The sequence below is a fragment of the Coregonus lavaretus genome, assembly GCF_964263955.1.
Source record: "Coregonus lavaretus genome assembly, contig: HAP1_SCAFFOLD_123, whole genome shotgun sequence".
Taxonomy (NCBI): Eukaryota; Metazoa; Chordata; class Actinopteri; order Salmoniformes; family Salmonidae; genus Coregonus; species Coregonus lavaretus.
Genome location: NW_028165834.1, coordinates 950801 through 973184, shown reverse-complemented (window position 1 = coordinate 973184; position 22384 = coordinate 950801). Strand labels below are relative to the sequence as shown.

Here is a 22384-nt window from a genome sequence, read left to right as displayed (position 1 = left end):
TACCTGTATAAAAGACACCTGGGAGCCAGAAATCTTTCTGATTGAGAGGGGGTCAAATACTTATTTCCCTCATTAAAATGCAAATAAATTTATAACATTTTTGACATGCGTTTTTCTGGATTTGTTGTTGTTATTCTGTCTCTCACTGTTAAAAAAAACCTACCATTAAAATGATAGACTGATCATGTCTTTGTCAGTGGGCAAACGTACAAAATCAGCAGGGGATCAAATACTTTTTTCCCTCACTGTAACTCTAGACTTGACTTGGAGCCTCAAGACCTGGGACTTGAAATTATCTGGCCAGGTTTTGTAATGTTTTTTCACTAATTTTGTGGCACAGTCTCTGTGGATTACCTTAGCAACAAAACGTGCAACAGATTGTCTATTGAAATGCACACTCGGCCCTCTGATTGGACCAGCAAACTTTCAATCAGCACAGGTCCGGTGAACTAGCAAACAGATTGCGGATTTGCTGTACAGCTATTGGATCGGGTGCAGCGCAAATGTCAATTTGTAGGGGAAAAGGATTGCCATAACAAATAAATATGCAGCTCCAAAAATGGTTTGGTGATAAAAAATATTAAACGTTTACTTTTCAAGCTCACCAGCAATGAGGCATCAAGCAACAGTTAGGCCAAAATTGCTTGAAATTGATCATTTACTCATGAAGCTTGCATTTGGAATTTTTTGTTAACGCTGCAATATGTCACTTTTTGGTCGACCCAATCAAATTCACATAGAAATGTGAGTTATAGATCTGTCACTCTCATTGAAAGCAAGTCTAAGAAGAGGTAGATCTGTTCTATGTGCGCCATTTCCATGCTCCCGTTCTTAAGTTTCATTTTGGCGTCTTTTACTTTCAGTTTTGTATAACAGTTTCAAACAGCTGAAAATACAATATTTTTGGTTACGGAAAATATATTTCACAGTGGTTTAGATGGTAGAATGATTCTCTACCCCAGTGGTCACCAACCTTTTCTCAGTCAAAATACAAGCCGAGATCGACCGCTCAGATCTTTTTTAAACATGACCAGTGGCGAAGCGTCATTCAGGGCTGGTGGGGCAGAGCCTGTTCTGCATGTTATTTTGGCATTAATGTGTCATATCAGTTTGCAAAAAATGTAAAAATAATAAATCATTGCCCTAATAAAGCCGCATACAAACATGGTCTCTTTTTTGCTTTCTTGAGTAAGGCAGCTCCAAAATGCAGGTGTTTCAGCCTAGCTCAGTGCTTTCTGAGGAGGTGGGGCAGCCAGCGGAAAATACGGAGCGTAGGGGTTGGTAATATTCTCTAGTTGTGCCGTGATTAGCTCAGTGTTCTGTCACTCATGGGGACACTACATCACCGCAAAATCTACGGGTAGAGCTCGACAATTCTAGCCCCTTGGGTGCTGCCATAGACTTACATTAGAAGTGCCCATCCAAGAAGGCTCAAGGCCATTGGCCACAGATAAAATGATGTCAAATCACGTTATATCTACCGTAGCTTTGATTGGACTGATCATGTCAACATCAAACTTTCAAAATCTTAGCTAGCAAGCTAGACAAGGAGTCGTCATCATGCATCAAGTCGGCAATCTACTGGCAAATAGATTAAACGTATCGGTGCTCATCGGCCATTGGACAAACATTGCAAGTTGGAAATCGCAAATTCAACAATGACTGCTAAGGCGCCACTGCAGCCCCAGGTTCGATCCCAGGCTGTATCACAGCCGGCCGTGACCGGGAGATCCATGAGGCGGCACACAATTGGCCTCAGCGTTGTCCGGGTTAGGGGAGGATTTGGCCGGATGTCCTTGTCTCATCGTGCTCTAGCGACTCCTTCTGGCGGGCCGGGAAAATGCAAGTTGACTTCGGTCGTCAGTTTGACCGTGTTTCCTCCGACACATTGGTGCGGCTGGCTTCCGGGTTAAGCGAGCAGTGTGTCAAGAAGCATTACGGCTTGGCTCTCGACCTTCGCCTTGTCCGTAGGGGAGTTGCAGCTATGTGACAAGATCGTAACTACCAATTGGATATCACGAAAAAGGGCGGTAACACCATAGTTAAGAAAAGTTTAAATACATTGGCCATGCTGTCAATCCAGATTGACTTCTGCTGCGTTCAAAACAACTGGAAACTCGGAACTGGGAAATCTCAGACTTCAGTGAGTTCATGCTTACAGTAAGTCAAATCAAATCAAATGTTATTTGTCACATGCGTCGAATACAACAGGTGTACGATCTTGTACTCCCGAGTGGCGCAGTGGTCTAAGGCACTGCATCGCAGTGCTAGCTTTGCCACTAGAGATCCTGGTTCGAATCCAGGCTCTGTCGTAGCCGGCCGCGACTGGGAGACCCATGGGGCGGTGCACAATTGTCTTAGCGTCGTCCAGGGTAGGGGAGGGAATGGCCGGCAGGGATGTAGCTCAGTTGGTAGAGCATGAAGTTTGCAACGCCAGGGTTGTGGGTTCGACTCCCATGGGGGGCCAGTATGAAAAATAAAATAAAGTATGCACTCACTAACTGTAAGTCGCTCTGGATAAGAGCGTCTGCTAAATGACTAAAATGTAAATGTAAATGTGTAGACCTTACTGTGAAAATGCTTACTTACAAGCCCTTATCCAACAATGCAGTTCAAGAAATAGAGTTAAGAAAATATTTACTAAATAAAATAAAGTAAAAAATAAAAAGTAACAATAAAATAATAACGAGGCTATATACAGGGGGTACCGGTACCGAGTCAATGTGCGGGGGTACAGGTTAGTCGAGGTAATTTGTACATGTAGGTAGGGATAAAGTGACTATGCATAGATAATAAACAGTGAGTAGCAGCAGTGTAAAAACAACGTAAATAGTCTGGGTCGCCATTTGATTCATTGTTCAGCAGTCTTATGGCTTGGGGGTAGAAGCTATTAAGGAGCCTTTTGGACCTAGACTTGGCGCTCCGGTACAGCTTGCCGTGCGATAGCAGAGAGAACAGTCTATGACTTGGGTGACTGGAGCCTTTTACAATTTTTTGGGCCTTCCTCTGACACCGCCTAGTATATAGGTCCTGGATGACAGGAAGCTTGGCCCCAGTGACGTACTGCGCACTACACACTACACTCTGTAGCGCCTTACGGTCGGATGCCAAGCAGTTGCCATACCAGGCGGTGATGCAACCGGTCAGGATGCTCTCGATGGTGCAACTGTAGAACCTATTGAGGATCTTGGGACCCATGCCAAATCTTTTCAGTCTCCTGAGGGGGAAAAGGTGTTGTCGTGCCCTCTTCGATGGTCTTGGTGTGTTTGGACCATGATAGTTTGTTGGTGATGTGGACATCAAGGAACTTAACTCTCGACCCGCACCACTACATCCCTGTCAATGTTAATGGGGGCCTGTTCGGGCCTCCTTTTCCTGTAGTCCACGATCAGCTCCTTTGTCTTGCTCACATTGAGGGAGAGGTTGTTGTCCTTGCACCACACTGCCAGGTCTCTGACCTCCTCCCTATAGGCTGTCTCATCGTTGTCGGTGATCAGGCCTACCATTGTTGAGTCGTCAGTAAACGTAAAGATGGTGTTGGAGTCGTGCTTGGCCACGCAGTCGTGGGTGAACAGGGAGTACAGGAGGGAACTAAGCACGCACCCCTGAGGGGCCCCAGTGTTGAGGATCAGCGTGGCAGATGTGTTGTTGCCTACCCTTACCACCTGGGGGCTGCCCGTTAGGAAGTCCAGGATCCAATTGCAAAGGGAGGTGTTTAGTCCCAGGGTGATGAGCTTTGTGGGCACTATGGTGTCATGAAAAGCCAGAAAACTCAGGAGGTTGATGTGTTGCAGGCCCTCTGGAAAGTCCTAAAATATGCCCCTGACCTCCGTGGTGGAGTAGGACGCAAAGTATGTATATGAGCAAGTTGCTATTTTTTTCCTCACTAAGCTACAACAGCCACAAACTTCTTTAATTAGTACCATGGAAATACTTTTAGCCAGCTGAGTCCACAAAGTTTATTCAGGAAAGTCATTTTCTAGTTCTTTTAAAATCTCAAAATGATAAAGTTGTAACGCGCTGATTCTCTTCACTGCAGATCTGACCCATCACACCACTCTTCAAGGCCACTACGCTTCAGATCACCTTCTGTGCTCAGAGGTCCTTGATGAGGATCTACCCCATCATTAACTGTAAGTCACTCTGGATAAGAGCGTCTGCTAAATGACTAAAATGTAAAAATCACACCACTCTTATTGTTCATGAATAAAATAAAACAATGGGCCTTTATATACCCTGTGTCCCAGTCTTTCTATGCATGTCTGTGGGTGAATTATGAAACAATTACTGTTTGCAGATATGCAACAAAATATAGATTAGTTTGCCATTTCTTCATCTATTTTAAAATGTAAGAATATGTTGCAGGATTAAACTTTAATTGGTGCCTATGGAAACAAATATAAATGTAATGAACAATGTTTTCAATATCCAACTTTATCCTCTGAAATACTTTTTTACAGTAGGTAATAACCTGTAGTCAGGTGGTCATTACTAGGTTATGATGGTCTTAACTATGACCAGTAGGCTACATAATATAGACCATAATATAGAGGTCACAATTATGACCAACTGGTCCTATGGTGGTCAATAAAATATGTCATACTCTGGTCAGTAAAAAAAAAATCATTCAACCAGTTTGCGACCAGAATAAGACATCATAGTGACGTCTTTTCAACCAGGTTTTGCCCACTGGGTAGTGATCTAGGCTAGAGAAAGTTAATTGACAGTAGAAATTGTATTTTTACCTTTGGATAGTTTGACTCTGTCTCCTTGTGTTTTATGAAGCCAGACAGCCAGGACAGTGTGGTGAGTATTTGTGGTTGTATTCCTGATGCTGCATCCCCACTCTTCCCCTTAATTTTCCTCCTCAGTCTGACATATCTGTCTCTCAAGTTCTTCCATTTCGTCCTGCAAATTTGTTCTTCTACTCTCAGAGTTTGAGCTATCTCCTTCCAGCTGTTGTTGGTCATGGTGAAGTCTTTATAGTCTTTCAATGAGGTGTTGTACAAATTGGTGTACCTTCTGACCTCTTCAATTAGCTTTTCCTCGAAACATGCGTCGTCTTGAATCTTGCTCGGCTTAGAGTCATCAGTATATTGGGGCTCCTCTTCATCTCGGTTCTCCTGCATTGTTTGGGGCAGTCCTTCCTTCTCAAGTTCCGCCATTTTCTCTGATGTGTGTTTTGTATCCCAACAGAAAGGGTGCGGTTAAAACCAGAGGTTACAAACCAACGAAGTCTGCTGTGCTATCCTATACACACAACAGTTTTGTCTGATTTTGCAGGTAGCAATTGAAGCTTTTGGTTAGATTTGACTCAAAGTGAAAGAAAATAAAAAGCCCATCATCTCACACGATCCAAGGCTTGTTGTTGCTACTGGATATCTATCCCACTGTCTGCTTAGCTATTCCTCTCTCCACACCAGACGCAGTGTGATCAGGTTTAGAAAGAACAAGAAAAACACAGCAACCTAAACTACCGATTGATAACGACTCTAGCTGACTATTTTCTGCAGTCATTGGCACTTTAGAGTTGGCATTTTACATGACCTGATATGCAAATCACATGCACTGCGAAATGTCGTAAAATGCATGCAGACGTTTCACTTTACTTCTCAATGCCGAGTATGGAAAGTCCAAAGGGCCAATAAGTGGGTCGTCACTAGTTACCACATCCACAAAGTCACAATTATGGCTAAACCCCGCCTATTTAAAACATTTATCTTCTTAAAATCTTATTTTAAACCTAACCTTAACCACACTTCTAACCTTATGCCTAACGCTAATCTTGAATTAGGACCAAAAAGTACATTTTTGTTTTTATGAATTTTTACTATAATGGACAATCCAGTATGAAAAAGTGATGCACTCACTAACTGTAAATCGCTCTGGATAAGAGCGTCTGCTAAATGACTAAAATGTAAAAATGTAAATCTTGACTTTGTGGCTGTGGTAACTAGTGATAAACCAAAAAGTGTGCATAAGAGAAAACAGGAGAGAACGACCCCAGTGGGCAAAAAACTGGTTGAAAAGACCTCAGTATGATATATTTTGATATGTCTTATTCTGGTTGCAAACTGGTTGAAAATGACGTTTTTTATGTCTTTTTCTGACACCAGTTGGTCATAATTCTGAACACTATATTATGTAGCCTACTGGTCATAGTTAAGACCATCATAACCTAGTAATGACCACCTGCCTACAGGTTATTATCAACAATCTTAGAAAAAAAGAGTTCCAAAAGGGTTATTCGGCTGTCCCCATAAGAGAACCCTTTTTGGTTCCATGTACAACTCCTTTGGGTTCCATGTAGAACCCTCTGTGGAAAGGGTCCTACCTGGAACCAAAAAGGGTTCTTCAAAGGGTTCTCCTATGGGGACAGCCGAATAACCCCTTCAGGTTCTAGATTACACCTTTTTTTTCTAAGAGTGTACTGTAAAAAGTATTGCAGATGATAGTTGGATATTGAAAACATTGTTCATTACATTTCTATTTGTTTCCATAGTCACCATAATCTGCAACATATTCTTACATTTGAAATAGATCAAGCAATGGCAAAAACAAATCTATACCACAATTTTTCGCACATCTGCATACAGTAATTGTTTCATAATTCACCCACAGCCATTACATGCATAGAAAAGACTGGGACACAGTATATAAATGCCCAATGTTTTATTTGATTAATGATTAATAAGAGTGGTGTGATGAGGTAGATCCGCATCAAGGATCTGCAGTGAAGAGAATCATTTTGTGGAATAGACACTGGCTGGAATGCGATTTTAACCAATCAGCATTCATGATTAGAACCAACTGTTGTATAAAAACAGGCATATAACACCGGATCCGGAAGTTCAAATATGGTCGCTAGCTAAAGGGGGAGGGGTCGATTATTAAACAACTAATTAACCGACGTCACTTCAATTACTTGAATTGCATTTAGCTTTTTTGTGTGTGTGAGCCCAACGCACTGCTTCTCTAGAGAAATCAAATCATTCAAGTCAGAAATCAAGTCAAGAACTGTGGGACGTTGGGCTAACGGGAGTTGTAGGTTTTATTAAGCAAATATTCAACCTAGTTCAACTCAGAAACGTGGTAATTAACTACAATGACCACAATCCATTTTGATATCTCTTTAGAACATATTTCCTTGATGTACTTCTCCCCAACAAACCGCTGCTTTACTTACAAAGGTAAAACAAGATTGCAAGAGAACAGGGACTACCACAGCAGTCAAATCTTTTCGATGTTTTTTGTGTACATTTTGAGAAACTGTCTTTGTTTTCCAGCTCTTTTGTTGTGTAGACTACTTGCGCTCTGTCCCAACTGCTGTATGGAATGTTGACCGATGCACTTCAGCAGGCTGCCTGCTTGCATAGATCTCTTACTGCTTGCGACGCACAGATTCCAATCCAAGCCGGAACTGATATACCTCCTTATTTAGCTACTAAAATTAAAATGAAATTACTGCACACATTATGTTAATTTCTTAAAAGCTTTATGGGAAAATATAATCGTAATATTTTCAGGGTCAAATTCAGGTGAAACTAATTATTTATGGAAATGCTATAAAAATTGGGTTTTGTAAATCCTGGTGGTATTATATTAAAATAATAGACATATGCCTACGTGTTATTTGTTCAATTCTGAAAACAAATTTAGCCATAATATTGGCAGACTAAATAGCCTTGGTTTCTCAAATGACTGCCTCGCCTGGTTCACCAACTACTCAGATAGAGTTCAATGTGTCAAATCGGAGGGCCTGTTGTCTGGACCTATGGCAGTCTCTATGGGGGTGCCACAGGGTTCAATTCTTGGGCCGACTCTTTTCTCCGTGTATATCAATGATGTCGCTCTTGCTGCTGGTGACTCTCAGATCCACCTCTACGCAGACGACACCATTTTGTATACATCTGGCCCTTCATTGGACACTGTGTTAACAAACCTCCAAACGAGCTTCAATGCTATACAACACTCCTTCAGTAGCCTCCAACTGCTCTTAAACACTAGTAAAACTAAATGCATGCTCTTCAATCGAACGCTGCTGGCACCCGCCCACCCGACTAGAATCACTACTCTCGACGGGTCTGACCTAGAGTATGTGGACAACTACAAATACCTAGGTGTCTGGTTAGACTGTAAACTCTCCTTCCAGACTCACATTAAGAATCTCCAATCCAAAGTTAAATCTAGAATCGGCTTCCTATTTCGCAACAAAGCCTCCTTCACTCATGCTGCCAAACATGCCCTCGTAAAACTGACTATCCTACTGATCCTTGACTTCGGCGATGTCATTTACAAAATAGCCTCCAACACTCTACGCAGCAAAATGGATGTAGTCTATCACAGTGCCATCCGTTTTGTCTCCAAAGCCCCATACACTACCCACCACTGTGACCTGTACGCTCTTGTTGGCTGGTCCTCACTACATGTTCGTCGTCAAACCCACTGGCTCCAGGCCATCTATAAATCACTGCTAGGCAAATCCCCGCCTTATCTTAGCTCATTGGTCACCATAGCAGCACCCACCCGTAGTCTGCGCTCCAGCAGGTATATCTCACTGGTCATCCCCAAAGCCAACACCTCCTTTGGCCGCCATTCCTTCCAGTTCTCTGCTGCCAATGACTGGAACAAATTGCAAAAACCTCTGAAGCTGGAGACTCTTATCTCCCTCACTAACTTTAAGCATCAGTTGTCAGAGCACCTTACCGATCACTGCACCTGTACACAGCCCATCTGAAATTAGCCCACCCAACTACCTCATCCCTATATTGTTATTTATTTTGCTCTTTTGCACCCCAGTATCTCTATTTGCACATCATCTCTTGCATTCCAGTGTTAATACTAATTGTAATTATTTTGCACTATAGCCTATTTATTGCCTTACCTCCATAACTTGCTACATTTGCACACACTGTATATATATATTCTGTTGTATTTTTTGACTTTATGTTTTTTTTACCCCATATGTAACTCTGTGTTGTTGTTTTTATCGCACTGCTTTGCTTTATCTTGGCCAGGTCGCAGTTGTAAATGAGAACTTGTTCTCAACTGGTTTACCTGGTTAAATAAAGGTGAAATAAAAATAAATAATAGAACTTCAAAACAGCATTAAGTGGAACAGAAGAAAATGGTGCACCACAATAAACAGTGCAATTAGCTAACGCATAAAATATTACCATTAGATGCCAACACACACAGCAAGCTACCAGATATCATTAATTAAACAACCATTATTTAATTGTATTGCATTTTTACTGCATTTTAATGGCAGTGCATTTTTGGAAGGGTACCCTGTATTATTGTGCATGTTTATCTTTAATGCTGGTAGCCTAGAACAAATGTTATGGAAGTGAATGTACACTTTTCAATTGGGTGGACTGCAACTACGAAAAATACTGCCATAGCCTGTAGTAAACGCAAAAGCATGTATAGCGTCGGAGATTCTCTAAATGAGGGACTATCTCTGACAGCTATAGGGGGGAAAAAATATTTTTTAATGACCTTTAATGACTTAGGGTGAAATATATCAAATGTATTTGTTTTTAAAAATTGTTATTTCATCACCTGCCAAATAAAAACCTCAAATGGCCCTACTCCTGAAAAAGTTAATCAGGCCAGGTAAGCTGAAGTGGACTCGGCCATGTTACCATTAGAGAGTCCAGAGTAATATAATTCTGCCGGACTTGGGAAAAGCTCAGACCGCATGAAGCCCCCCTGAGTCCGAGTCCATGTCGAGTCCCTCCAGTCTCGGATTAGGCCCAAGCCCAGCATGTTGACTGGGTACAGTATGCCATGAGACCCTAACCCGTTTTTGTGCTCTCTGCCAACCGTTGTTTGCCAAGTGTGCTAAGTTGAATCATGCAAACCCTGCTGAAAAAGAACATTACTCCAATTGTTATAATTGTAATGGTTCTAGTGTCTTATATGGAATGGGTGCATGGCCCACAAACACTATGCCCATGTTTTATATAGATTGGATAACTGGTCAGTAATTCAATCAGATTTCAACCAAAAACCAGATATCAACCAAAATAAGACGTATTTTTCATGACATCAAATAGACGTCATGAAAAATATGTCTTAATCTGGTTGTGATCTGGTTATAAAGACATCCCAACCAGATTTCAACCAGTAAAATACGTCTTTATCACGCCGTATGCCCACTGGGACTGCCCCCTCTCACTGAAGCCATGAAGTTCATGGCCAACCTGCCATACTGCAAGCTGTTTCCAGAAAGCAGCACCCCCCATTATAGTGAATGAGAAAATGTTCATCTTTGTGGTCAATATTCATGTTGTTTTTTTTTTTTGGGGGGGGGGGGGGGGGGGGATAATCATGGTACCAATAATTGCTTCTATTACACCAGATGTAACTTTATGTGCTTGAACTGATTATTAAAATATCGCACACATATGTCTCCTGAGAGGCGCAGTGGTCTAAGGCACTGCATCGCAGTGCTAGCTGTGCCACTAGAGATCCTGGTTCGAATCCAGGCTCTGTCGTAGCCGGCCGTGACCGGGAGACCTATGGGGCGGCGCGCAATTGGCCCAGCGTCGTCCAGGGTAGGGGAGGGAATGGCCGGCAGGGATGTAGCTCAGTTGATAGAGCATGGCGTTTGCAACGCCAGGGTTGTGGGTTCGATTCCCACAGGGGGTATGGAAAAAATAATAATAATGTAAGTCGCTCTGGATAAGAGCGTCTGCTAAATGACGTAAATGTAAATGTAAATGTTGCTAATTTAGTTGCTACCACCAGCCTGCAGTACCCCTGTTGGCTTCAACTTGAGATACTGGCCGTGTCAGAATACCCATACCAGAAGTACATTAATTTCCAATAGAACGCTGCGTTTGCCTTGCAACATTACAGAGGCAGTTGCAGTGCGTTCTGTGTGGTGCATACGTTGGAACGTATGCGTCAAACTGTATTTGTAGATGGCTTGACAGAAATGGTAGCAGAAGGTGAATGTTGAACTTTTGTTGCACACATATCCAGATGATGCTGCGTACTATTTTGCGCAATGACGCTATCGTTGTGATCAAGGCGCAACACCTCGATCAGACCAACAGCGTTACGCTTTGAACCCACCGACTGCGTCATTGCGCAAAATAGTATGCAGCATCATCTAGCTATGTGTGCAACAAAAGTTCAACATTCACCTTCTGCTACCATTTCTGTCAACCCGTTTACGCATACAGTTTGACCTATCCGTTCGATAAATCCAACGTATGAACCACACAGAATGCACTGCAACTGCCTCTGCAACGCAATGCTGCAAGGCAAACGCAGCGTTCCGTTGGAAATTAATGTACTTCTGCTGTACCAAAACACAATGACGCAGTCGGTGTGTTCGAAGCGTTAATGCATCAATGCTGCGTAATAAATTCTACAGTTAAACTTTTTTCATGATGTCATCCAACATCTGTACTGAATATGTGTGCAAAAGTTCAACATTCACCTTCTGCTACTATTTGTGTGAAGTCTCCGCATGCAATTTGATGCATACACCGAATGTGCCACACAGAACGCACTGCAACGCAATTCTGCAACACAATTCTGCAACGCAATTCTGCAAGGCAAATACAACATTCCATTGGAAATGAATGTACTTCTGTTGTACCAAAACAAGATGACGCTGTTGGTCTGACGCCTCGAACACACTGAGTGTCATTGCGCTAAATGGTACGCAGCATCATCTGGATATGTGTGCAAAAAAAGTTCAACATTCACCTTGTTATCATTTCTGTCAAGTGTCTACGCATACAATGATGCATACGTTCGATTTATCCAAAGACAGTAATACTCAGTCTTGTATCAGCAACAGTCTGTGTGTCTCTTCTACAGTCTGTGGTGGCAATTCCAGGCCACCAACAATGTAGTTAACAGATTATTAGATTGCCATATCACAATGATTGGGTGGGTTCCTGCAATGCCAAACACCACTTCTGCATTATAGATCGAGGAAATCTGAGACACCAGAGTAGTGCCTCTTCTCGTGGCGTTTTCTGTCTCCATCTTGGGAGAAGCCTTGTCCGCAGACAGAGCATTGGTATGGTTTCTCTCCAGAGTGAACTAGCATGTGTATCTTCAGTGTATGTTTTCGAAAGAATCGTTTTTCACAGTATCTGCACTGGTGATTTCTCTCTCCAGTATGAACCCTCCTCACGTGTCTCACCATGCCATCTCTGCGAGTGAAAGTCTTTCCGCATTCCAAACAAGGATAGGTTGCTCTTTCTCCAGAAGTATTATGTGTTAGTATGTGTCTTTGGTACGATTTTGTATATGGAAAACTCTTCCCACACACAGTGCAGTGATACGGTGTCTCTCCAGTGTGTACTCGCATGTGTGTTTTCATGTTGCGACACTCCTTCCCGCATATTGTGCAGAGAAACTTTTGTCTTTTGCTCAAATGTGTTCTCCTGTGTCTTTCTAAACTTTTCTTGTGTGTTAGCTGATGTTTTTCAAGCTGCTTCAATCGGACAAAGCTTTTCACACAGTCAGAGCAGTGGAAATTACGTTCCTCCTTCATATGTGTTTTTTGGTGTAATTTAAGATTATCTAATCGAGCAAAACTTTTTTCACAGTCAGGGCAGTTGTAAGGCTTCTCTCCTGTATGTGTTCGCTGATGTCTTATAAGACAACTCTCTTGTTTAAAGCTCTTACCACAGTCGGAGCAGACGTATGGCTTCTCTACAGTACTAAAACTCTCGGTCCAGTCATCAGAAGTATTTTCAGGATCCTTTTCATTCTCCTGCGTTTTTTGGGGTAGTTGCAGTTTTTCTGAGTGTTGATTCTTTCTAACTGAACTTTTGCAAGGCGGGTCTTTGCCTGGCTGTAACTGGACAATTTTTTCCCCTGGTGTTCTAGTTCGAATTTTACTCTTCTGCCTGCCTTTGCTGGCTGTTCTCTGCTGTGTGTGCACACGGTCTACATTCAGTTCAGTTTGATGGTTATGTGTGACATTATGTTCCTCTTTCATATGTATTTTGTTGTGTAATTTAAGCTTATCTAATCGAGCAAAACTTTTGTCCCAAACAGGGCAGCGTTGAGGCTTCTCTCCGGTATGTAATCGCTGGTGTCTTATAAGATCCCTCACTTTTCTAAAACTCTTACTGCAGTCGGAGCAGTAGTGTGGCTTCACTCCTCCAGGACTGAAACCCTCGATCCACTCATCAGAGTCATCAGTATCTAGGGGCTCCTCTTCCTTCTCCTGCATTGTTTTGCTATGTGATGGTGTTCTCTTTCCTGGTTCTCTAGCTTGTACTTTCCTCTGCTGTCTTTTGCTCCCTCTAACGTTTCTGAATGTTCTCTGCTGTGTGCGCACACTGTCTACATTTGCCGCACTGCTGGCAGTTTTGAAAGTATTCTCCAGCAGGTCCTGTTGCTTTTCCACAAGTTCAATTTGACGAATGCGTGCGACAGCTTTATCCAGTGTTAGTTCTGGGTCCATTTGTAATTGCTTGGACAGTCTTCTGTCACGTAAGCCTGCAACTAGTCTGTCTCTTATCATCTCACTGAGCAGAGCTCCATAACTGCAATGTTCTGACAAACAATGAAGTGCAGTGATAAAATCATCAGCTGTCTCTCCTGCTTCTTGTTGTCTTTGGTTGAATTTAGTTCGTTCTAATATTACATTCCTCCTGACTGCCAAATGTCCATCTTGCTTCTCATTATTAGAACTGTGGAAGTGTTCCTGCTCGATCAGGTTGTCTTCTTGCAGATCTTCTGGGATGTCCATCTCCTCTGCCTGGAAATACATTTAAAATAGCATAATTACTAGTAGGCCTAACTAGTATCGTTAGTTCTCTAAAACAACAATACTTTTGTAATAGATAATATAGCCTACTTTTCGATACGGTTAAAGTCCGAATTACAATAGATAGCATACAATAAATGGCAAAACAAATAACCTAGGTTTACATATCTTTACAATAGTAGGTAGTTCTAATAATTTGAAATACCTTGCAGTATCAACATGATAATGATGATTTATTTGTCATTAGGTCTAGAGATCACCATGATATAGCATATTGATTGCATAGGCTAGTGATCTAGGCTAGAGAAGGTTCATTGACAGTAGTAGTCTTTACCTGTGGATAGTCTGACTCTGTCTCCTTGTGCTTTATGATGCCAGACTAGCCAGGTCAGTGTGGTGAGTATTTCTGGTTGTATTACTGATGCTGCATCCCCACTCAACATGATACTTTTTTGTTTGTCATTAGTTCTAGAGATCACTATAGCATAAGCTATCCAGTGGACATACGACGTGATAAAGATGTATTTATCTGGTTGAAATCTGGCCGGGACGTCTTATAACCAGATCACAACAAGATTAAGACTTATTTTAATCTTTTTGATGTCATTAAAAATATACTATTTGGGTTTATATCTGGTTTTTGGTTGAAATCTGATTGAACTACTAACCAGTTATCTAAATGCTACTCAATTAATAGACACCAATCTATATAAACAAGTGCATAGTGTTTGTGGGCCATGCATCCATTGGATATGAGACACTAGAACCATTACAATTATTACAATTGGAGTAATGTTCTTTTTCAACAGTGTTTGCATTATTCAGCTTAGCACAGTTGGCAGAGTGCACCAAAGCGGGTTAGGGTCTCGTGGCATACTGTACCCAGTCAACACACTGGGCTCTGGCCTATTCCGTTTGAGACCTATAGCTATCAGAGATGGTCCCTAATTTAGAGAATCTCTGATGCTATTACTGCTTTTACCACAGTGTTTTTCGTAGTTAAAGTCCAACCAATTGAAATGCACATTCACTTCCATAACATTTGTTCTAGGCTACCAGCATGTACAGTACCAGTCAAAAGTTTGGACACACCTACTCATTTTTACTATTTTCTACATTGTAGAATAATAGTGAAGACATCAGAACTATGAAATAACACATATGGAATCATGTAGTAACCAAAACAGTGTTAAACAAATCAAAATATATTTTATATTTGAGATTCTTCAAAGAAGCCACCCTCTTGCACACTCTTGGCATTCTCTCAACCAGCTTCATGAAGTAGTCACCTGGAATGCATTTCAATGAACAGGTGTGTCCATATGATGGCAAGAACAGCTAAAATAAGCAAAGAGAAACATCTTTAAAACATGAAGGTCAGTCAATCCGGAAAATTACAAGAACTTTGAAAGTTTATTCAAGTGCAGTTCCAAAAACCATCAAGCGCTATGATGAAACTGCCTCTCATGAGGACCGCCACAGGAAAGGAAGACCCAGAGTTACCTCTGCTGCAGAGGATAAGTTCATTAGAGTTAACTGCACCTCAGATTGCAGCCCAAATAAATGCTTCACAGAGTTCAAGTAACAGACACATCTCAACATCAACTGTTCAGAGGAGACTGTGTGAATCAGGCCTTCATGGTTGAATAGCTGCAAAGAAACCACTACTAAAAGGACACCAATAAGAAGAAGAGACTTGCTTGGGCCAAGAAACACGAGCAATGGACATTAGACTGGTGGAAATCTGTCCTTTGGTCTGATGAGTCCAAATTGGAGATTTTTGGTTACAACCGCTGTCATTGTGAGACGCAGAGTAGGTGAACGGATGATCGCCGCATGTGTGGTTCCCACCGTGAAGCATGGAGGAGGAGGTGTGATGGTGTAGGGGTGCTTTGCTGGTGACAATGTTGGTGATTTATTTAGAATTCAAGGCACACTTAACCAGCATGGCTACCAGATCATTCTGCAGCGATATGCCATCCCATCTGGTTTGCGCTTAGTGGGACTATCATTTGTTTTTTAACAGGAGAATGACCCAAAACACACCTCCAGGCTGTGTAAGAGCTATTTGACCAAGGAGAGTGATGGAGTGCTGCATCAGATGACCTGGCCTCCACAATCACCCGACCTCAACCCAATTGAGATGGTTTTGGATGAGTTGGACCGCAGAGTGAAGGAAAAGCAGCCAACAAGTGCTCAGCATATGTGGGAACTCCTTCAAGACTGTTGGAAAAGCATTCCTCATGAAGCTGGTTGAGAGAATGCTAAGAGTGTGCAAAGCTGTCATCAAGGCAAAGGGTGGCTACTTTGATGAATCTCAAATATATTTGGATTTGTTTAACACTTTTTTGTTTTTTACATGATTCCATGTGTTATTTCATAGTTTTAATGTCTTCACTATTATTATACAATGTAGAAAATAGTAAAAATAAAGAAAAACCCTTGAATGAGTAGGTGTGTCCAAACTTTTGACTGGTACTGTAAGTTAAACATGCACAATAATACAGGACACCCTTACAAAAATTCACTGCCGTTGAAATGCAGTAAAACTGCAGTACAATGAAATAATGGTTGTTTAATTAATGTTATCTGGTAGCTTGCTGTGTGTGTCAGCTTCTAATGGTAATATTTTGTCTGTGTTGGCTAATTGCACTGTTTATTGTGCAGCACGTTTTATTTCCATCAATTAGTCAAAAAGTTACTGCACACAGTATGTTAAAAACTTTAAGGGAAAATATAAAAGTAATAAATATCTGAATTTGACCCTGAAAATATTACTTGTATATTTTCCCTTAAAGTTTTTAACATACTGTGTGCAGTAACTTTGTTAACCTAATAGCAGTAGCAGCACCATCTAGTGGTCAGAACCTGGTAATATCAGGATGTTGGATGGGACATAAACCTAACAACTTCCATGACACATTTTTCTGAACAGGCGGGAAAAAAACAGCACCAGATTCACTGAGAATACATTACATAGGATGAAGAAACAGTACTCAGAGCTGCAGCTCCATACTACTGGTCAGACATAGAGAAATTCAGGTGCAATATACTTGTTGTTGGGGTGGGATTGGTGTGGGGTGTCCGTGGGTGGCTTTTGACAATTTATTTGGATTCCTCATGTCTTACTCATTGTTAGAAAAAAGTTTGGTCCAAATCGGATAGGTACTATAATTATTGAATATAATATAATAAATTAAAATGGCCAATTTGGGTACAATTAATTAGCTTAATTTCTCAGATCTAATTATGTTTCATGTTAAATAATACACATTGTCTGTTAAGCCAATTATATTATGACTGTTGCCTCCCATTTACTTTGTGATGGTAATTACGTTTGTTTTTGATAATTATTAGGTGGAGGTCGCTAGCTACAATGGTATCTTCAACCTAGCCTAGCTTTAAGCTAGCTAGTTAGCTGCTCTGCAGTGCAAGCTAGCTTGACTTGCTATAAAGTTAGAGAAACAAGTTGAGGAAAGAGTAACTAAACAAAACATGTTTTACCTGAAACAATATTTATCCTGTCTTGAATGAAAAGGTCATATTTAGCAATTTCCCAAAATAAATGTGATTTCTGACAAGAGACAGGCTCTCTCCAGTTTGCGTTACAAACACTACACTTGTCCGTTCAGTAGCGGGGCAAGACTCTGTGAAGATGACGTACGGCATAATGAAAAACGTCACAATGTAAACGGGGCATAAGTCTAACTTAGTGAAGACTTTAGGTAATGGTTAATCACGATTCGTCTGTCTTTACAGTTCCTGAAACATGTCAATGACCTGATGCATGCATGGCCTCTACAGCAGTGCTTGCCCACCCACTCAGTTACCAGTGACATGTTCTGCCACATCCCAGGGAAAGGAGAGAACAGAACCACCCCTCCTTAAATCCATAGTCATTGACAGTAAGTTTTGTGTGCAAAATGTAGTTTTTTTTCTCTTTGATACTCATCTTCAATGTGTATTGTTTCCTACTAACCTGCTTGGTAAGAGCTAGGTTTGTACTAGCTATGCTGATGATCATTAAAGTTGTTTCTCTGCATCAGGTCTCACTGAGACTGGAGTCCCCAAGAGACATACTATTCAGCTGCCCATGATTACCTGATCTTAGTGTAAGTAGATCCGACTGAAATAGCACCGCTTCTAATAATATATGTTTGTAAAGCAAATAAAATCCTATTTTAACTCACAATTTTTTTTTCAGGTGCAAAACCCTTGTGTCCCGATTCAACAGACACCTCCCTTGGTGAGTCATGTAAACTTTAAAGTTTCTCCCATTTCTCTCTTGCATATTCTCTATTCTCCGTTGCTCACTCAAACACGTGCGCAGTTGCAGAGAAGGGGAAGAGGTTTGCCAATTACACCCATTTCTAACAAGGTTTGTTACAGAAATGAAATGACAGACATCACTTTTTTTAAGACTGCCAAGCTGTCCTAATTGTGGGACTTTGATATCCTCTTTATTAAAATGTTTCAGATTGATGACCAATGAATTAATGTCCCACTTCAATATGAAGGGACAGAGGAGAAAACATGCCTTTGCTACCACTCGTGTGTGCTCCATTGTAGTTGGTAAGTAAATGTGAGCAGTTGAGACATTTGACATAGACAATTGTAGATTTTTTGTAGATTTGACTGTTAAAGATATTTGACTGTGTTACTGTTCTGTCCTGTCCTGCATGCCCACATTATGTCAATTGTACATGTATTTTCTTCAATTGTTATGCTTATAGTAAGTGTCATGAAAAGCCAGAAAACTCAGGAGGTTAATGTGTTGCGATCCCTCTGGAAAGTCCTAAAATATGCCCCTGACCTCCGTGGTGGAGGGGGACGCAAAGTATGTATATGAGCAAGTTGCTCTTTTAAAGACATCTCTAAGCTATAACTGCCACAAACTTGTTCAACTAGTAGCATGGAAATAAATATCTTTAGCCAGCTGAGTCTACAAAGTTTATTCAGGAATGTCCTTCTCTAGTTCTTTAAAAATCTCAAAATGATAAAGTTGTAATGCGCTGATTCTCTTCACTGCAGATCTGACCCATCACACCACTCTTCAAGAAGACCACTACGCTCCAGATCACCTTCTGTGCTCAGATTTGTTTTTGCCATTGCTTGATCTATTTTAAATATAAGAATATGTTGCAGATTTCAACTTGAATTGGTGCCCTTGGAAACAAATAGAAATGTAATGAACGTTTTCAATATCCAACTTCATCCTCAGCAATACTTTTTACAGTAGGTAATAAGCTGTAGTCAGGTGGTCATTACTAGGTTATGATGTCTTAACTATGACCAGTAGGCTACATAATATAGTGGTCAGAATTATTACCAGCTGGTCAGATAGAGGTCACAATTATGACCAACTAGTCATATAGTGGTCAGAAAAAGACATGATTCTGGTCAGTAAAAAGATGTAAAACCTTCATTTTCAACCAGTTTGCGACCAGAATAAGACGTCATAAAAATAGTAATATTTAAGTATTTTCAACCAGGTTTTGTCCACTGGGTAGTGATCTAGGCTAGAGAAGTTTATTTACAGTAGAAGTGGTCTTTACCTTTGGATAGTTTGACTCTGTCTCATTGTGTTTTATGAACCCAGACAACCAGGACAGTGTGGTGAGTATTTGTGGTTGTATTCCTGATGCTGCATCCCCACTCTTCCCCTTAATTTTCCTCCTCAGTCTAACGTCTCTCTCAATGTCTTCTATTTCTTCCTGCAAATTTGTTCTTCTACTCTCAGAGTTTGAGCTATCTCCTTCCAGCTGTTGTTAGTCATGGTGAAGTCTTTATAGTCTTTCAATGAGGTGTTGTACACATTTGTGTACCTTCTAACCTCTTCAATTAGCTTTTCTTCAGAACTTGCAACATCTTGCATCCTATTTGGCATAGGAGTATTCAATATCTTCTTTGAGCTCCTCTTCGTCTCAGTTCTCCTGCATTTTTTTGGGCAGTCCTTCGTCCTCAAATTCCGCCATTTTCTGTGTGTGTTTTTGTATCCCAACGGAAGGGAGTGCGGGTAAAACCAGAGGCTGCAAACCAAAGAAGTCTGCAGTACTATTCTATAACAAACAGTTTTGTCTGCTTTTGCTGATAGCAATTGAAGCTTTTGGTTAGATTTGATTGAAGTGAAAGAAAATAAAAAGGCCATTGTAAAGGCCATGCCTGTGCATGTGACTTTCCCAAAATTCCGGTTAGGGTGATTTCTCGTCTCAGCTATCACGGCTTCCTGGTTTCCACCAATCAGAGTGGTCGAATGCACATTTGGACTCTGACCCCTCCCACTCCAGGTCAGAGTGGCCAAAGCTTTTATAACTAAACCAAGATAGACCAAAGCCCGTCGTTTCAAACAGGAACAAATGAGTCATAGTGGGCTGAACAAGCAAGGAGGTGGGCAGAGTCAAGCACGAGCTAGCGAGATCCTATTGGCGCGTTCTAGCATACATGCGCATATTTCCGTTAGTGAACGTGAAGTGCGCGTGTGTATTAACTCAATTCGCCTTTGCACTCCTTCTAAACAACGCTATTTTTTTTTTTACTTTGGCAAAGGGTAAAGTCTACTAAACTTAGTCCACTCTGTTCGTAACATATTTTAGTTTTGGGAACAGAAAATTGTATTGAGATCAAATGTTTCATCGATGAGGAAATTGGCAGAACTAAGGCCAAAATCCATCTAGTTCAATTTTCTCCCACAGCCGGCCACTGGGCTTCCTCTCACTACCATATTTGGTAGTGAGTGGAAACCCAAGCGGATGCTTCACCTTTATACATCCGGTGAAATATCTCTCTGTGGAGTGGCTATCGTTGTCGACAGATGAAGACGCAAATTTGTCTGCCCACCAAGTTATCAGTGTGTTTGAGGAAGATTGTTCGTGCATCCAATAAGTGAGTGGTGGGGTTTATTGGCCAGAGGGTTAATGCTACAATGGTGATTGACTGAAAGCAATTACCTTAGGCCTACGGTGGAGGCTGCTGAGGGGAGGACGGCTCATAATGTCTGCAATGGCGCAAATGGAATGGCATCAAACACATGGAAACCATGTTTGATTTATTTGATACCATTCCACTGATTCCGCTCCAGCCATTACCACAAGCCACTATACCGCTACAGATGTAACAATGTAATTAGGCCACCAACCTCCTGTGGCCTAATTACATTGTTACATCTGTAGCTGTATAGTACTGCTACAGCTTATATACATTTCAGATACTCCGTGTCGTTTAGAAGTGCCAGTATGTCATTGAATGCATGTGTTTTGCAGTAGATGTTATTGTTTAGAGATGGTTAATTCCTATAGCCTGAATGCGCACTTTACCGCTGCGTTTTCATAGTTCGCGCTACTGTTAAGCCATGGCCAAGTTTCATAGACTGTCCTCGGCGCTCCCGCATGCGCAGTAAAATGTATGACTCTGTGGCACCAGACACAGATCTGAGCTCCACCAGAGAGTGCCATAAATCTCACCTGTCTTAAGTAATTAGTTATCTCGCTCTCTGCGAGATATTTATACATACACTGCTGTAAATACTGTATTTATGCTGTTATGTGAATATCCCTGTATAGATGCTATGCCATTCTTTCCTGTGTAGATATTCCAATTACATAGCTTACAACATTGTATATTTGTTCTTACCTTTCAGAACCACAAGTCCATCCTATGCACAAAAATACTTATATGGTGTGTGCGTGCAACTGTGTGGTGGTGACCAAGATATAATAAACATTATCGGATATGCAAATCACATGCATGTTGAAATGTTGTAAAGTGCTTGCAGACATTTTCACTTTATGTCTGAATGCCAAGTATAGAAAGCTTCTATTACATCAGATGTAACGTTATGTTCTTGAACAGATTATTTTTAAAATCGCACAAAATAAATGGAGGATAATTGAGTTGATACTACCAGCCTGCAGTACCCCGGTCGGCCTTCCGCTTACTGGAAGTGTCCGAATACCCGTACTTGTGTTCTAAATAGTAGGCTTTATAGTATGTCAGATTTAGAAAATTCATTGCATACCCAATACCATAATTAGTTAGGCTTTTTTATAACAGACACTAGATGTGGTAGATGTTAAAAACCGGCTGCCTTTAAAAAGCAACTAATCCCTTTGAAAACGGCCTGTGTGGCATCAATATTAGTCAGAAACAGTTACTCTGATGTCAAAATTGACTACAAAGTGTAAATAGGATAGTTTTGGTCAGTCAGTCTTGCCTAAAACGGAGTTTGGAACATCCGTGCATCACAAGGGTAATTGAAGGTTGGGTTTTGATTTGAGGATGTCTATTTGCCCACTAATATGGGGTGAATAGCTACGGCGATTGCTCTCTATCCAATAGCATAGACAGTGAGACAGACCTGCCAAGCAGCTCCAACTTTGTTTACATAAGACAACACGTAGCACATCTTGTAACTTGAGAAATACTGCACCAAACACCTTAGTTAGATGTAAAATCCTCGGCAAAAATGTCAAAATTAATTACAGATTTCTTGAGTTATCTTAGATTCATCCTGGGGATTTTGAAGAAGTGAAGTAGGCTTCCGCGTCTAGTGTCTCATGGGAGACAAATATCATTATGCAAACGTGGAATCAGTCAGGAAACGCACCTCCATGACTGAAATCTAATTTTTCTAAT

The 22384-nt window shown here is 41.1% G+C and overlaps 1 long non-coding RNA gene across 1 annotated transcript; it reads left to right on the top strand.

Annotated features, from left to right (window-relative positions):
• The first annotated feature begins 17957 nt into the window (after window positions 1–17957).
• Window positions 17958–18950, top strand: LOC311115403. Its single transcript, XR_014611256.1, has 3 exons — window positions 17958–17999; window positions 18231–18325; window positions 18785–18950. It is a non-coding gene; the product is annotated as an uncharacterized lncRNA (long non-coding RNA).
• The last annotated feature ends 3434 nt before the right edge of the window (window positions 18951–22384 follow it).